Source organism: Eschrichtius robustus, chromosome 16, assembly GCF_028021215.1.
Source record: "Eschrichtius robustus isolate mEscRob2 chromosome 16, mEscRob2.pri, whole genome shotgun sequence".
Classification (NCBI taxonomy): domain Eukaryota; kingdom Metazoa; phylum Chordata; class Mammalia; order Artiodactyla; family Eschrichtiidae; genus Eschrichtius; species Eschrichtius robustus.
This window is the reverse complement of record NC_090839.1, coordinates 11306839-11325043: the sequence shown is the minus strand read 5'-3', so window position 1 is coordinate 11325043 and position 18205 is coordinate 11306839. Positions and strand designations below refer to the sequence as shown.

General features: G+C 41.3%; 1 protein-coding gene across 2 annotated transcripts in view; it reads left to right on the top strand.

The window, feature by feature from the left end:
* The window catches only part of PTPN1 (protein tyrosine phosphatase non-receptor type 1), a 67884-nt gene that overhangs the window by 13183 nt on the left and 36496 nt on the right, over window positions 1-18205 (top strand). The gene's annotated exons all lie outside the window — the stretch shown is intronic.

Genomic DNA, 18205 nt, shown 5'->3' with positions numbered 1-18205 from the left:
CGCCGTGTAGTGAAGTCATCTGTGTAGGTGTCTTCTCTGGCAGACATGTTTGTGTTATCGTCTGTGCGTTAACAGTGTTAACGGACAGTGCGTTACACTTAGTAGGCAGGTAGTACAGTATTGATTGCAGTGAAGTGATAGCTTTTATATAAATAGTTTTATTTTTCTTATCCAGGTATTTATGCAGATACTCTTCAGTCCATACAAAAAGCAGAATTATCTTTTATGACACAAAATGTTTTTTAAAAAGAATCTTTAAGTATAAGCCTGACTCAGTAAGTACAAATTGAAAATATGTGGCTATCCCCCTGATTTGCAGATGACACTATAAGAAGAAAGGTCTCATTTATTCATTGTGAATGTTAAAGGATATTTTTAATGGTGTTGGCTGGCTTATCCCATTATGTGGTCTGTTCATTAGCAGTTCTCTATACATAGACGGCTTTGTTCGAGTGAGTCTTTCAAGTCAAGTACCTTGTAAAATAAGTTTACTGATAATTTATCCTAGTTTTAAATGACTAAGTGATAGGCTTTAATTTTTAGGCATTTTAACATTTTTGGATATGATTACATATTCTGAGACTTTGTGATTTAAACACAAAAATTATCATCTTGAGTAATTCTGAATGAGTTGCTGATTGCTGCCTGTTTTCCGTTCACATACTTACTAAACTCATTCCTTGCTGTGTCGGAGCAGTCAGACTTAGATATCTGCAAACCATTAAGGTTGTGAAACATCTTTTCTTTTTTCCTTTTTCTAATTCTGGCTTTGAAGATCATGTGTGGAAGTAGTACTGGATTCAATTTTTTAAAGAATAATTCTTGATTACTAGTCATTACAGATTTGAAAAGGGAAGAGTTTTTCTTATCAGTGGAGGACAAAGTAGAGTAAAAGAAGCTTTGACTATTTTTCCTTCACTGGTGAAGGAGGATGTTTCAATGTGGCTTCTGTTTTTGTTTTTCCTCCTTCCGGTTTTATTTTGGAGTCATTTACATGTCACTGAATGGATACTATAGAACATCCATAGCAGAAATAGATATATGGAGTAGAAAAACAGTAGTTCACAGGCCTCTCAACAGAGTCACTAAACATAGCTATTTTTTTTTAATTTATTTTTGGCTGCGTTGGGTCTTCGTTGCTGTGCGCGGGCTTTCTCTAGTTGCAGCGAGCGGGGCTACTCTTCGTTGCGGTGCGCAGGCTTCTCATTGTGGTGGCTTCTCTTTTTGCGGAGCACGTGCTCTAGGCACGTGGGCTTCAGGAGTCGTGGCACTCGGGCTCAGTAGTCATGGTGCACAGGCTTAGTTGCTCCGCGGCATGTGGGATCTTCCCGGACCAGGGCTCGAACGCGTGTCCCCTGCGTTGGCAGGAGGATTCTTAACCACTGCGCCACCAGGGAAGCCCTCAAACATAGCTATTAAATGGACAGAATATTGCAGGGGGGAAGCAACCGTTTTTAAGATGGAAGTGAATAAGAAAGCATTATAAAAATAGATCCTTAATAGAAGTCCAAACTCTGGATAAGACCCTGGTTCACTGATTATGCTTTGTCTTAGGATTGGAGGGGAGGTGTAGATATGCATGTGTTGGGGGTGGGAGTTGGAATCTTAGAGAGGATTCCAGCAGGCATTCCCAGTCAATAAATTGCCTTTGGGGGAATTGTTTAATTACTTGCCTATATTATGCTGGTCATATTTTAAGTGGGCCCCTCTGCATCCCTCCCTCTCCCCTTAATTTACCTGGCACACATGTTCTCTTTTCCACAGCTGCTGTCGCCCCTGGGCCACGTCAGTGTTCCCTTGGGCAGTCCACCCACCATCCTCACCTCCTCCCCTGGAAATTTCATGTCCCTCTCCTTTTGCCGTCTCCTTCCCATAGGGCACGCCCTGGCCCTTGGGATCTTTTCTGTCTTTGCCATCTCATTAGACTCAGACCTTTCACTCTCCAATCACAGCCTCCTGTGCTTCCACACTCCCTCACTCAGTTACTTCCCTCCTCTGGGTTTACTTGTACAGCCAGATTTCCAGCTGCTCCTTTCCAGCGCCAGTCCTCCCTTGCCTTCTTATGCAGCCGGTCAGTCCCTTGAAATGCTGCCTCTCCAATATCCCCGCGTAGCCCTTCTGCCCATTTTCTTTTTTTTTTTTTTTTTTTTTAATTTATTTAATTTATTTTTATTTTTGGCTGCGTTGGGTCTTTGTTGCTGTGTGTGGGCTTTGTCTGGTTGCGGTGAGCGGGGGCTACTCTTCGTTGCGGTGCGCAGGCTTCTCATTGCGGTGGCTTCTCTTGTTGCGGAGCACGGGCTCTACGCGCGCAGGCTTCAGTAGTTGTGGCACGCGGGCTCAGTAGTTGTGGCTCGCGGGCTCTAGAGCACAGCCTCAGTAGTTGTGGCGCATGGGCTTAGTTGCTCCACGGCATGTGGGATCTTCCCGGACCAGGGCTCGAACCCGTGTCCCCTGCATTGGGAGGTGGATTCTTAACCACTTTGCCACCAGGGAAGCCCCTGCCCATCTTCTTGCCATCAGCATACCAGACCAGCTCTACCTGGACCAGGCCAGCTACCTGCTTTTCTCTTCCCGGGCCCAGGCCCCTAAGTGCTGCTGGAGAAAAATCTCCTGGTTTTGCAGATTGAACCACTAGAAGGAAATCAGGTCAGTAACCTCAGATCTGTCTCCCTCAGCTCCTGGCTGTCAGATCTGAAGTTTGCCTGTCATCCTTTCTGCCTCATTTCTCTCACAAGGAAAAAGGAGCCTTTGTTCCTGTCTAAGGCAGCCTTATATCTGCGCTCTTCACACCTTCCCATCCCACCTGTTCAAGGCGTCTTGCACCAATAGCTTAGTGATTCTTTTTAGGTATGTGTCCTTAGCCCTCCCTCTATGTTACCATCTTTCTTGAACCATTTAAACATTTTCAGGCTTCCTCCGGCTGCGACACCCCCTCTAGTCACTGCTCTCCAGCTGAAATGTTTGAAATAAATAGGTCACTGCGTCCATTGTTCACCTCCCAGTCACTCCTCGACCCAGGGAAGCTAGGCTCCACCCTGCCACGCCACTAAAATAATTCTTCACTGGGTCACCGTTAGCTTCCTTGTTGCTAAAGGCAATGGATTCTTTGCATCCTTATCATAACACCATTTAACATGGTCGACCTCTATTTGCTTCTTGAATATTCTCTAACTACAGTTTCCATAACTCTCTCTTTTCCTTTTTCTTTCCTTTTATATATTCTCCTTTTCTAGCTAGTTAGTCCCAGCTCTCACTCTTGGGCTTCTCTGCTCATCTGCTGGGGGTCTCCCTACGCTGCCACTTTCATCTGACTCTGTTCTTCTTAGGCTGTTTCAGTTTTTCACCCAGAAGTAGTAACAGCCCTTGAGTTCAGAGCGGGCTCATAGACATTCTTGCACTCTGGTATAGCTTCCAAAACACTTTTCGTTCCTGAAATGTAAGGCTCCCTGTCTCCCACAGGGCCTTTGCGTATACTGTTTCCTCTGCCTGGAACATTCTCCCTCACTAGTTCTTGTTCTTCCTTCCAGTTCCATCTTAGGCATCCTCTTTTAGGGTGCTTTCTCAGATTTCCCCAGGTAGGTACCTCTTACAGGTCTTCCCATGGCCCCTGTACTTCCACTTTCATAGCACTTTGTGTGATTATACTGTAAGGATATCTATTGTTCTGTAGTTGCCTGTTTACTTACCTATTGCCAAGTTACCTGTCTTAAAAGGGGCAGGATTGCTTTTGTTTGAGTCATTTCTGTCTCTTTGATCCAATATAGTGCCTGGCATATAAAAGTACCCAATAGGTAGTTCCTGAATGAGTGATGAGCTATGCTATTTGGGTTCATGAATTGGAAACTGGTTGATAGGGAGACATCGAGTTTATAATATTGTGCAAACCATGTGTTACTGACCCGCCATCACCTTGGCACACATTTTGTTTTCTCTCTCACCCTTTATATTATGTGTGGAACAACCCCCTCCCCCATTGAAATTAGAAGCCCTTCTGAGCGGGAACTGTGTGTCATTCTTGGTGTCTCCCGCCAGTGCCTTGAGCGTAGCTGAACTTCATTTCAGTGGGCCTGATCCCAGATAGATAGACACACATGCACATATACAGTAAGTCCCCTACATACGAGTGAGTTCCGTTCTGAGAGCACATTCGTAAGTCCAATTTGTTTGTAAGTCCAACAGAGTTAGCCTAGGTACCCAACTAACACAATCGGCTGTATAGTACTGTACTGTAATAGGTTTATAATACTTTCCACACAAATAATACATAAAAAACAAACACAAAAAATAAAACATTTTTAATCTTACAGTACAGTACCTTGAAAAGTACAGTAGTACAATACAACAGCTGGCATATAGGGGCTGGCATTGAGTGATCAGGCAAGAAGAGTCACTGACTGGAGGAGGGAGAGGAGGTGGGAGATGGTAGAGCTGAAGGATCATCAGCAATAGGAGACGGAGGGCAAGCTGCAGTTTCACTCAGGCCTGACGTGATTGGACATGCAAATGCACGTTCGCATCTTTGAAAGTTCGCAACTTGAAGGTTCATATGTAGGGGACTTACTGTGTACACTCAGTGGAACTAAGTCTCATCTGTAACCCATCCTTGTCTTCCTCGGCTGGTCCTGCTTCAGGGCCGTGCACAGCCCATGCCACTCTGGAGGGGCAATTTCCCTGTGGTTTCTTAGTTCTTGTGTTCCATCAGGCCGGCCAAGTATGAGAGACATCAGCGGTATGAGAGTCTGCCTCATTGAAACTTCATAGGTTTGGTAGCTGGGACTGACCAATGCTGACAGGAAATAGAGGCATTTATTAAAAGCCAGAGTTGTCAACTTGCAGGATGCAGAGCTCTTGTTAGCATATGATTTTATGGTTGGTTTGGTGCTCCTCTATAAAAGTAAAGAACTGGACAAAAATGGGAGGAGCGTGCTTGGGTCTCTAAAGTTAGATCCTTTTTCCTAAGTAATTTGCCTTTAGAGTTTCATTTGTTTGGAATTTCCTGAGATTTTGATCTTGCCAGAACGTTTCCAGCAAAACAAAATTCTGGGCAGGTGAAGCATGTGCATGTGAAACGAAATCATTCCTTTTGTTTTCAACTCTTTTCTTAACGTATTATCCTTGGTTCAGCCCTGAAGGTTATTCTGGTTTTTGTGGATTTCAACTTTTCTCTCATCTTCTGGTTCTTACAAAATGAGCGGTATTGTTTGAATGGAGAAGAGGAGGAGAGGAATAAAAATAAATGTAAAAGCTTTGTTCTTGCCTAGGCAGGCTTGGCTCTATATTAGTAGCTTGGAGCAGAATGACATGTCTAGTCTGGTGAAGAAGGGATATTTCGGGTTGGTTTGGCTTCTTGTGGATTTGATTTTTTTTTTTTTAAAGGTTTGTCTTTTAAACCGGAATTTTTCTGTGAATGTAATCAAATTTAGATAAACGCACTTAGTTTCACAATTTGCAGGGCACATTTCTGTTACCTGTGTTAAACACAAGTCATTGTGGTGAATGACTTGGGTCAGGGTTGTTTCTCAAATGAACTGAGATCTGGCATGATTAAGTGGTCACAGAGCAGACCTGTGACCCAAGAGAATTCTTTTCTTCCTGGTCCAGTGTCCCTTCCTCCAGACGTGCTGCTTTCCCGGAGCCCTAGGAATACCTTTCATCAGAGTAGCCGTGATTAAACGGAATAGAGGTTTCCTGTTGGACTGCAGCGCTCACCTGCCTTCATTCTGTTCATCTCAGAGCAGAGGTTCTGGATCCTCAGTGTTACTTACTGAGATTTTTTTAAACATAAAAGTGCCTTTTAACAAGTTTGAAGGCCAGAGGTAGAACAGTTGAGAACAAAGTAGAAATAGTGTTAAAGACAGAGTTGTTGGCAGGAGTCTTGTGAAACTTGTTGAAGATGGTATGGGAAGCAGTTAGCATTTATATTCCAGTGTGTTGGGTTCAGACCTACTTGTATGGTCCCCTTGTTGTAGTCTGTGTGTTACCGAGTCCCCACCCACCATCATCCTCTTTGTCTTGCTCTCCCCCATCCTTGCTTCCCCTCCTCACCACCCTCTCCCCCCATGGCCACCACAACCACCACTAGCAATTACCAACATGTTGGATCTCGAGGCTGCTTCCCTATAAGGATGTGGGGCAAGTGGGGTTGGCCATTGACGTCGTTACCAAGCTCTGTGGGCTCTCTCACTGTGTGCCTCGTGACGTTTGATTGGCTGCAAACTAGCAATAAACTGCTTCTTCTGCTATCTAATCTGTAGTTGCTGTCTATCTCTGTATTTAAGGGTACATCTATAATCTGCCAATGCCAATTGAAGAGGATGGATGATAGAAGCAACCGTATGCTTAAGCAAGTTGGGAGAGGTGCTAATAGACAGCCAGAAAACTACAACAGCCTGTAAAACAGAACAGGCTCAGTTTGTGGCAGAATTTTGTGTTCAAGAGTTTTGTTTTTGTTTGATTTTTAATATCCCTGTTTAGTCCTTTTTAAATCGACAGTCTTCAAGTAAAAAGCTACGGCCAGTCTTGTGTGTCATGGAGTCCCTGGCTTTGAGGTTCAAAGTTTATTACTATCCAGAGTGTCCCCTTAAATCTTCTTTGGGTCAGTTCATGGGAACAATGTTCAGATGGACTTTTCTGGCTGGCAGAGAGTCAACTGGTAACCAAGCATGAAAGTACAGACAGTCCCTAATATATAAATGTGTCTGCTTCAAAAGGTTGAAAGTTAGTTGTCTGGGACTCTGAACATATTTTCTATAGAATCAGTGCTATGAATGGTGGTTAAGTTCCAAGCTTACCCTGGTACCTATTTAATCTGCAGTATACCTGAAGTATTCCTATTAATATCATATGTGATTTTCCCATAGAATTATTATATATGATGATGATTACTATATATAATATTTAATATTATACATAATAGTGATTTTATGAATAAAAACCATTCTGGGTTCCATCTGGGGGGTAGTGTGTGTGTGTATGTGTGGGGGGTGGCTATAGGTGTGTATTAATACATCCCCTTCTCATGCAGCCTTGCCACTGGAAGTGGTTTTTCTTCTCACCTCCAAGTAATATGGACTGTCATGGATTTTGGAGGAGAGGCTGGATTCAAGGATGCAGCGGGTAGGTTAGAGCCGTGAGGAATAGGTTAGGCTGGCATTTCTGGGGCTAGAGAACAATGACAGCTCCCAGGACACTTCTTGGGCCTGGCTATCTCTTCATTACCCCCTTTTGTCTTCTTCCGGGGTCCCCAGGCATTGACCTTTTCTTCCTTGGTTACCGTTTTTTTTGCTTGGTTAACGTTTTTTTTTTTTTTGCTTGGACCAGGGTTTTTGCCTCTGGTCTACAACTGAATTTTCTGTCAGGGTCTCCTGCTTTTGAAATAAATATATAGTCTTTTTGAGGTTTTCAAAATTAAATGTTGTGGCAGAGTTATCACATGTTAATTTTGCTGTGAGAAATTGTAGAATCCCAGATGACTGATCTTTATGATCTTTATAAACTGCACCTGTATTTCCATTTCATTCTCCTGTGTTATATATCACATTGCAGCAAATAATAGCTTTTATAATTAATACTGCCTCCCTTGATTATATTTCTTATCTAAGATTTGTTTTCAGATAAGACCTTTTCATGACAGTATACAAAACCGTACAGCGCACTTCCTACTTAAATCCTCTGAAACTGTCCACAGCAGCATTTCAGAGTCCAAAATGACTTCTGCCAGGAGACTGGATAAACCTTTGGGTAGGTGATCTCTGTGGTCTCTTATGGCTTGATTTATTCTTCACCTGCCACAAAGAAATCTTTTAGGGTAAGGACAGGCTGCATAAGCTGGTTATAGCAAATGGGATCTCGGAGAGCATCTGAATGGCACAGCAGGCCTGGCCCTGGCAGCCTTGTGATAAAAGGGTTTGCCTCCAGGGCCATCATCTCCCATAAATATCACATTCCACTCCCTGAACCCACAGGCACCCAACTTGCACCTCATTTTTGTCCTCAGCCAAGCACTGCTGAGATGCTGAGGCACTGGGCTCTTAGCTGATGGCGATAGTTGGTCTGGGTGTTTCCATTTAGCAGTTTGCTGCTTTTAAACTGGCTTGTGGAGAGCTGCAGGGCTGGAGGTTCCCTGCTAGTTCATGTTCGGCTTTTTGTCCCTCACTTGACAGCTGCTTTTTCACTTCTGAGCAGAAAGGGACACTGTGCCCACCCAAGCCCACCCAGAAAGGAAGGTGTGATGTACCACTTCTGAAAGGTTCAATCTGGCATCATTGTAAACAAGAAGGTGGGTCAGGTGGGGCTGGAGGTGGAACGTGGGTGCACCCCAGAACTACAGATTGTTCTACAAGTGCATTCTGGCGTAGTGTGATGAAAGTTTCTGGCATTTTATTCCCCTTAGTAATCGTGAGCACAGAAGGGGTAGGGGGAGTGAGGTTGTCTGGCCATAGAAGCTGTCATATTAAACAGCACTTTCTGGTTTTAGCAAGTTTTATCCAAATGAGACTTCAGATTTTCTCTCTCTAATTTACTGGCAGTTCTTCTGAAAATGTCTAATTATTTTGCCAGAAAATCACCCAAGCACTTAAGCCTTTTTTTTTTTAACCTGTGCAAATATGTTACATTCTTTTAAAATAGATCAGCTAGAAATGGGAACCCGTAAGATTTTACATATTTTCTAATGCATTCTTTTTATATAGGTTTCTGTAGACTTTCTCATGCTTTTGTTTAGAGGATGTATTTTGTAATGTAGAGCACGGCTTTACCTTGTCTTGTAAGCTTGATATATTTTTTTAACCACCCAGCTTTTTTTTCCTGTATTGTGAAATCCACTGAGTAATTATAAAATCAGTAGGCACTTGTTTACAAGTTAATATGTGTATCTATCCTTAGTTGCACTAACTCAAAACCTAAAGTAACCTTCAGTTCTTTAATTTACCCTTACATCCAGCTGATTGCCAAGTCCTCCAACTTCATTCTTGAAATGTGCATCTGAACCTCTTTCCTTCTTTCCTCATCCTCTTCCCTTGCCTCCATTCAGGCCCTCCTCATCTCTGGCCTTTTATGGTCACCTTCAGCTGGTTTAGGCTCTTTGTTTCCATCCTGTCTTTCATGGGACAAGAAGTGATATCCCTGTCCTACTTGAAAACTTCCAGTGGCTCCCCGTTGCTGGGACTGTAGTCTCCTGATTCCTCGGCCTCACCTAACACAGGTGCTTAAAGCAGGTCTGGGTAAGGGTGTTGGTTTAGCTCTGCTGACCAGCACCCCTGCCCCACCCCTTCCCCGCATATTCCAAACTGGGTTGTCATTGGTGCTGTATCTTCTGTCTGCTGAGCGGCCACCATTCACCCTCCTTTCAGCTCACAGGCCCTGCCTCAGTGGAGCACGTGCCTCCTGCCCCGGGCACTGAGCTGACTTTTCTGTTAAGTTCCCTTTTTTTTTGTTCTATGGGAAATATTAACATGCTTTCTCTGTTACCTCTGTGAATGTATTAATTTTCCCTAATTCACCTGAGGAATCCATCTCTCTAGGGGAAAATTAGGATTTGGTTACAGGAAGAAAGCCACTGAGAAAGAACGTATTCTGCTTCTGACATGCCAAATAGCATTTTTTGCAGTGTGCTGTTCCTTTTTAACACTTAATAATATTTTATATGAATTACTATTTTAATTGTATTGCTTATATATTATTTTCTTCTTTGCTAGAATGTGAACCCTCTGAGAATATGGGATCATGTCTTTTAGATCTTTGTATCCTCAGTACTGAGTGTACTGTAGTGTCTGGCTTAGTGTCACCTTGCGGACTTGTATCATGCACTCATTTAACCTTGCTTAAACTATACATACTGCCACAAGCAAAAAAGAGAAATTCCTTTAAATACCACATTGTCCTATCAGACCACACCTTGATAATCCTCTGTAGGGAAAGGGAGACTACAGGTGAAAGAGAAACAAAGGAAGTTAAGATCTGGGCTTTAAAATATCTAAGGCTTCGATGCTGGCAATTTAAAGTATTTTTTCCAAGGTTTTAATCTTAATTGCATGAAATTTTTGCCTCATAGCTAACTGTAGAATTTAGTTGCCGTATAAGATGGCCTTTCTGTACACCTTTCAGAAATGTTTGTGGAATTAAATAAACCATATTTAGGACTCAGCACTTAAGAGTAATCTACCTAACAATTATTCTTGAACCGAAGAGTCGTAATTTGTCCTATAAACCATTATGATGGTCACCTATAAATTCATATAAATTATGTTGGCACTTAATTCATTACAACTTTATTGGGTGCCTGTGGATGCCAAGCAGTGTGCTAGGCAGTGACAAGTACAGGAGTGAGGGTGATAGGGAACACACACCTGTGGTCTCGTTAATAGTCATAGGAGAGAGATGACATGAAACAGTCACACAAACTATTAATTGTGGAGGAAGTGCCATGAAAGAAGAATAAAAGGTACAAGGAGAGTGTTGAAGAAGGGGCTTTAAGCTGGTATGAAGGGGTCAGTGAATCCTTGAGCGAGGCCTCCAGGGTGGGGTGGGTGAGACTTTCAGTTAGAAGTTGCTTAGCAATTTTCAAGAACATGCACTGCCCGAGCATTGGTCTCCAGAGTATGTCACCTCCTGAGATAATGACTCCCAGAAGTTTATTATTCACTGGCAGAAAGTAGTACTTCCCCTTTGTTTATACACGTTTTAAAAATTAAGGATTTGTCTTATACTAGAATCCCATGATTTGTTGAACAGTCCTGTATTCGCTATACTCATTCATATTCCTTGAGATTTTATAAAATATTTTTAAAATACCTAAAGTCTTGATTATATCCTTTCAACCCTTGTTAAGAATTCTTATTTTTGCAATTTATACTGTATTTCATTATACAGTGATATATTTACTATGGAAAACAAAAGAGAATAAAAGCTTTCTTTATCCCTATCGCTGCACAGTATAACTACTATAAACATTTTGTCTGTATTCTGCCAGTCATATTTTAATTGAAATTTTTATTGAGATAATTACAGATTCATGTGCAGTTGTGAGAAATAATACAGAGAGGTCCCTTGTACACTTTGCCCAGTTTCCTTCACCATGATAACATTGTGCAAAACTGTAGTACGCTATCACAGCCAGGATATTGACATTGATAACAGTTTGTCCATCTTATCATATTTCTTCGGTTTTACTTGGGCTCCTTTGTGTGTGCATTATTTGTTTCCCATAGACTCTTGTATTAGTAATGCTATTTTTTATGTGATTTCATTCTAGTTTTTTTTCTTTTCTGCCCTCAAAAAGCATTCCCTCTCCTAATCTTATATCCCTCTCATGCCATCGTGTGTTTTCTCTAAATTTGTTTCAAAAAGCAGCTACCTGTAAGAGAAATAAATAGATTAAAAATGGAATAGTCAGTCCGAATGTACTTTACCAGCTTACTGATTGTTTATAGACAGTTTAGCCAGTTTATAGTTTCTGGCCTTGCTGCTGAAAGATACTCTGGGTGGTTTCTAACCAAGAGAGAACCATATAGTGCCATTCAAAATAGACTGAAGTATCAACAGTGTCTGAAAAGGGCCTGACAGTGATATAAATGTCAAGTTGCCTATAATTTAAGCAGAACAGAGTAAGTAGAAGAATAAACATGTACCGGGAAAGTACAGGTAACAAAGGAGACTTAGAGATCTTTGCTGTTATTTCTTGAGCGAATATTCTTCTGAGGTCGTCTGTCTACTGACTCCCCCTCTGTCGGACAAATAACCAAAAAGATAGTCACCACTTGGTTGCTGCATGTGTAGTCAGTTGATTTTCAGTGGTCATATGATTTTCATATGTGGTCTGGTTTTCAGTGTTGCTTGAATTTTCTCAATGCTTCCATTGAGAAAATTCAGAAAATACCCCCAATTTTCAACTTTGGAGTAAAAAGGAAAGAAACGATAGAACATGTGAAAAGTAAAAAGGAAGTTGTTTTAAAGTACTGTAACTGAGTTCAGAAAGCATGACTAGAGCAGGAGAGAAGCCAGGATGAGTGATGCTAGTCATCAAGTGGCATGGGGTCGCTAAAAGCGCATCAACCAGATAGGCAGCTTGAAAAAATTTAAAAGGAGGAGATAACTGCCAAGGAACTCTATCCAAGCAAATGGAAAAGACATGAGAAGAAAAACTAGTTAGGCATGATTGTCTTGTTAGAGTTTGGATAGTGAGAGAAGGGAGCTCTTTCTGTCCAGAATAGGATCTCTCAGTGGAGGTTAGGCTCTCACTAATGAAAAATAACTGTTGAGTTCTGGCTGGCCTTATTCAGCAGCTCTTAATAATTAAAATTTAATAACGTAAGAATATGTGGAAGCTACTTCAACAAGAGAATCTGTTTCTCAAACCTAACTGTTAAAATGCTGAAGTTGTTTTTATCTTAACCCAGCTGTTATTGAACATTATTTTGGAGGCTCTAGATAAAGTAATAAGATAAGAAAAGTAAATCATTGCTAAACAATTGGGAGAAACGGATTTATTCTATTTGCAATGTGATTGATCAACCTAGAAAACGAGTTTAAGAAAAATTTCATGAGTAGATGAAGGTAGGTTAGATGGCTGGATAACAAGATTTTATCATAGAATAATATGTATAATGTGGGCCTATCTATGTAAAAACAAATAGTAAGAATTCATAAATAATTCATTATTTAAGAATTCATTGTTTATTTTGCATGTTTGGAGGAGTAGACAATGCTAGACTGTTAACATTGGTTAAGTTTTTTCATTACGTCTTTGTATACACTGGACATGTTATTTTTATAATTTTTGAGGAGGAATTTTATAATAAGTCTTTTAGTATTTAGGAATGCTTATATTTTCTAATGACTCCTTCTATACTAATATCTTTATTATATACCCCTAGTGCCCTCAGTTTTTGGGTATTACTGTGGTTCCCTTCTGTGAGCCGTATTGAAGTTACCTAGTAATCAACTATTCTTCCCTTCCCTCTCCCCCCAGCATCTGATTTGAAGTATTCTCAGTTGCTATCTGAAGAGTCTCAGTCAATATCCATAAAACTATTAGCAAGATTATTCTCTTTTTTAAAAACTCTTCCTGTTCTGCCTTCCACACTCCCTTTGGTGGTTGTACTCTACATTATATAGTACACCGTCTCCCTTACAGCCATCCTTTTATCTTAGACCTACTAGTAAATATTAATGCTCACTGTCAGTTGTTCCCTAAATCTCTCTAGTCATTTTGGTTGCCTGATGCTCATTCTCTACTAGATTCTTCAGGAATGGTTTATAGAAACAACATTCTGGGAATTAACAGTGCACGTTCATAACAGTTTGTCTGCAGCTTTAATATTTGAAGACCATATGGTCTGTATATAAAAATCTTTGGATCACATTTTATTTCCTTAAGTAATTTAAATATGTTATTCCACTGTCTTGTGGTATAAAGCATTGCTGTGGATGTTTGATGGTCTAATTTTTTGCCATTAAAAGTGACTTGGTCTTTTTGCTAGATTCCCAAAGGATTTTTTAAAAGTTTTAATTCAAAGTGTAATCATTTATTAAATCATATCTTGCTGTTGGCCATTTTGGGTCCAAGAAGAATTCTTCCCCCAAATCAATGTGTTCTTTCAATGTATAGTTTCAAACCTTTTCTTTTTTTAATTTCAGAAGAGTCTTAAATTCAAGCTTTCAGTATTTCTTTTGTTACATTGCTTTGATTTCCTTCTCAGGGACTCAGCCTGTTGTGTGTATGTTTGATCTTCTTTGCCTATCATTTATTTCTTTCACTTCCTCTCAAAAATTTTAAAATCTTTATAATTTGCTTTAAAAACATATGAAAAATTATTCAATATGATTTTAAATTTTTAAAAAATATAATTTCAAACTTACAGAACAATTATAACAGTACAAGGAACCTATTTCTCTTTGGTTACTTCTTTTTGAATTTCTTTTTGTTAAACTCTCCTGTTTTCTGTTTCCTTTAAGGCATTAAACGTGTTTATTTGCTCTTGTGTTCCTCCTTGTTTTGTCTTCATTTCTGAAAATATTTTCTTCTTTTCTTTTTAATTTTTTCCTGATTTCTTTCACTTCTCTTTTCAGATCATTCTTTTTTCCAGTTACTTTGGTTCTTAAGTTCTCATTCTCATTTATGTTGTTCTTCCATAGCTTCTACCATTTTCTTAGTTTCTTGTTGGATTAGTTTCATCTTTTGTGGGCATCTTTCTAGCCTGCTTTTGTCTTCTGTAGGGATATTGTTTGTCCCTTATTCTCTTTCATATATTAATGCTGTGGGGAACTCAACTGTTCCTTGTCTACTGACCGTTTTTAAGTGAACAGTTTCCTGGTAGTTTTAGGAAGGAAGGGGTGGGTCAGATAGATGTTCTAGCGCAGGGCTCTCAGGCTCCCTCTTTAGCTGGCTTTGTGAAGTGATTTTTTAAAGCATCTTGTGTTTCTAAGATCTGCTTCCCCTATTCTTCCCATTTTTACCTATTATCTCAGCCTTCTCTTTCCTTTGCCCCTTTTGTCTGTATCTTGCTCAATTTGTTCTACTCCAAGAAGCTTCTCCTCCATGCAGGCTGTGTCTTACTTAGAAGGTCTTAGTTTTGAGAGTCTGTAGGGCCTAGGCTGACCCAGCACCTTGGGGAGGGGGAGCCTGGGGATGCCTGTGAATTGGAGCCTACAGGATCTGCTCCTAGTTTGGCTGCTCACACAAGTTGGCCTGTCACAATTCCCAGTGAGACCTGATGATTTGGGGTTCTCCTGGTCACAGCCATCAGAAGCCCCTGTTGTCTTGATTCTCCTTCCTCCCACACAAATGCTAATACCACATAGGTCTTAATAGCTGGGTGTCCCCCACTTCCTTGTACTTGCAGAGTCATAAGGGTGCCTTGTCTCTGGTTTTGTTTTAGTTGTTGTCTGAGGGGTTCTCTGTGTTGGTTTGGCTATCCTGTTGCTCCGTTTGTTTATTTATTTATTATTTATTTTTGGCTGCGTTGGGTCTTCGTCGCTGCCCATTGGCTTTTCTCTAGTTGTGGTGAGCGGGGGCTACTCTTCATTGTAGTGTGTGGGCCTCTCTTCTCTTGTTGCGGAGCACGGGCTCTAGGCGCGCGGGCTTCAGTAGTTGTGGCACGCGGGCTCAGTAGTTGTGGCTCACGGGCTCTAGAGCACAAGCTCAGTAGTTGTGGCACACAGGGCTTAGTTGCTCCACGGTATGTAGGATCTTCCTGGACCAGGGATTGAACCTGTGTCTCCTGCCTTGACAGGCGGATTCTTAACCACTGTGGCACCAGGGAAGTCCTCCATTTATTTTTATGGGGATTCAGGGAGAGTGGAAAACTATGCCACTGCTGCCACCGTCTTCCCAGAATCATAAAGCCAGAGTAATCGCTCAAAAACACATATCCGATTATATCATTCCTCCCTACTTTAAAAAAAACTTGAGTTGCAAGAGTCCTTCACAAAAACTTTCAAACATATAGAAATAGGCTAGTATAATGAACCCCTACGTATTCGTCACCCAGTTTCAATAATTAAAAACTCATGGCTCATCTTTTTTCCTCTGTATCCCCTACCCATTAACCCCTCCCAGCTCTAATTTATTTTGAAATAAATCCAAACATCATAACAAATACTTTAAAAAAAAAAATTGAACACTCAGGGATCAGAGGAGCCAGAACCACGTCTGCTTTGTACTTGGAGAGGAAAGTGAAATGTCAAGGAAAGCTGATGTTACCATCCAGGGTCTGGGCTGAGGGACCATCAGCCTGGAAATACATTCGGAGTACGACCTTAGGGAGCTGATCATCATATCGAGCTCTGCTAGGCACAAGGAGCTAGGAAGACAGCACTTGCCATTCCTACCTGAATATTGTTTGCAGCAATTGTTTGAGGGCCCCGGTTGGTCTTGATTTAGGAGTGCTGAGTGCTGACCACGCTCAGTCCCTCCTCAGCCTGGCTCGGGGGCTCCATGCAAAAGCCTTCCTACTATTCCAGCCCTTGACCTGCTCCTCCCTAGTTTGTAGGGAGCCTAGATTTCATCTCAGATGGAATGTAGCCTTCTCCAGGAGTGTACCGCATCAGAAAATCGTGCTGCCTGCAGGAGAAGTAGAGGGGAAGAGGCACATCCTTCCAAGAAATGTTTCTCTCACACCCAGCCATTCCCTGGGTATCATAGCAGGAAATTACTCATTACTGGGAAATCACCCCTGACCTTTCTGTTGAGGAAGTCAAAGAGAGAGCAGAGTTCTCAAAGTTAGTTGGGTCACTGGTGCTTTCTTCTTGCATTCATTATTTGTTTTCCACTGCCATCGTCATGCTATCTCTATTTTCATAATTCCAAATTCATATCTCACCTTGGTTCGTTCTGACATGTTTAGCCCACTCATTCAGTGGATCCTTATTGAGGGCCCTGTGTCTGCAGGAGTCGTGCTCTGCTGGTGAACAAGCTAGACCTCAAGTGTCTGCTCCTTTGAGCTGAGGAGGCTCAGACAGCAATCTCTCTTGGAAAGCCTCTGCAGCCCTGTTGAGCGGAGGCAAGTTTAGGAAGTGTTATGTGTGTGCCCTGTGCACCCCTAGGAGTCTGGGCACAGAGACGTGGGTCGCAGGCCACTTTCGTGTGGTGTGGGCCCACTCTCTCCTCTCTGACCTTTGGTGTGATGGCAAGGGCTTGGAGAGTGGCACAGGCAGCAGACTTTGGGGTTGCTCCAACGGAGAATGGCCATCCTTTCTCCACCCCAGCCTTCATTGCTAAGGTTTCCTTTCAAGCAACAGTGCTGGAACAGACTAGGCAAAACAGCTTGGATATAGCTGTATGATGTATCTTCTCCCCTTAATGCCAACCACAGTTGGCAAGGAGAGGCAACAGGTCAGCAGTGCCAGAAAGAGCTCTTTCCTCTGCACCAGATGTGGCTGCTCCACAGTTACTCCTGAATTTACTATTTTCATTTTTACCAGCTCTTCTCGTTGCCTTTCCCTTCTTCCTGTGAATAGATTTCGCCTCTGAGCAGGACTTTCTACTCAGTAGCATTGTTTGTGGCCACAGGCGGTCTTCCCCCACCGAGTGGGAACTCACTGAGGACAGGGACCACGACAGAGCCACCTGCCCCGTCAACACTTGGTACAACCTGAAACGCAAGAACAAAAATTGGTTGCAAGTACAGTGATAGCAATGTTGCAGTCTTGGCTCTGAAGGTGATCCTCAAAACTTGACTTTGGCATCGTATGTAAGGGTTTGCTTTAAAAAATATACTTGGGTGGTGAGACCAATTACCTTTAAAATAATTTTACATTTCTGGCTTTTTAACTGTCCTGTTCTCTAATGAACATATCTCACTGAAACTTTCCACTGTTTGCTCTGAGTAATCTTGTTTACTTGAAGATTGCTTTACAGTGCAGTAAGAAAACAAACATTCTAATCGTGAGTTTTGTTCAAGTTTAGGCATTGCTGTTACATGAAAATGTCACTAGACTTAGTGTCCCTAAAGTTCTCTATTTATCCTGATTTTTGCAAAATGTTTGATTTATTTGGTCCCAGGGATTTATTTTCCTGTTAACCCAATGAAGATGTCGTCATTTTGTGAGCCTTGGGGAGAAGAGTGCCTAGCTATTGTAGTATGTTTAAAGGATATTACTTCTACGATAGCTTCAGTTATTTATTTAATAATAGTGACCCTAGGCCTGTCTCTAGCAATATGTGTATGGATTTTGGTTCCTATATAGTTTTAGTTGTAGCATTGAGATATTGAGCAAATCCTCTTGAGGAAGTATTTGGCATCAATCAGCCTTCTAAAAATTGATCATATGTTATTAGCAGAGGTTTACTGCCTCCTTTCATTGTATAGCAAGTGTATTTTTTATGTATCCAGTTCTAAGAAGGCAGATGACCAAAAGATCATGCAGCTGTTGCTCAAGGCTTATGGCTGGAGAGGAGGAAAGGATAGAACCGTTTTAAAACAGTTGCATCTCCCTAAATATGTCAAGGAGATGGGAAGATGTTCTAATTTGATTTGTTGACATACAGGTATTTTATGCTGGATCTTGTTTGAAGTAGTTACTCTGAAAGTTGCTTTTTATTTAAATACACTTAATAAATTAAAATTTGCTTTGACGGAAGTTAAAAAGTTAGAAGTCAGGTAACTGACATGGAGAACTATGCTTTTTAGAAAATAGTCTGCTTATGGACATGGTGAACAGAAATAATTTAATGTTTTAATTTTTTCTTCTATTTCACGACAAGTTT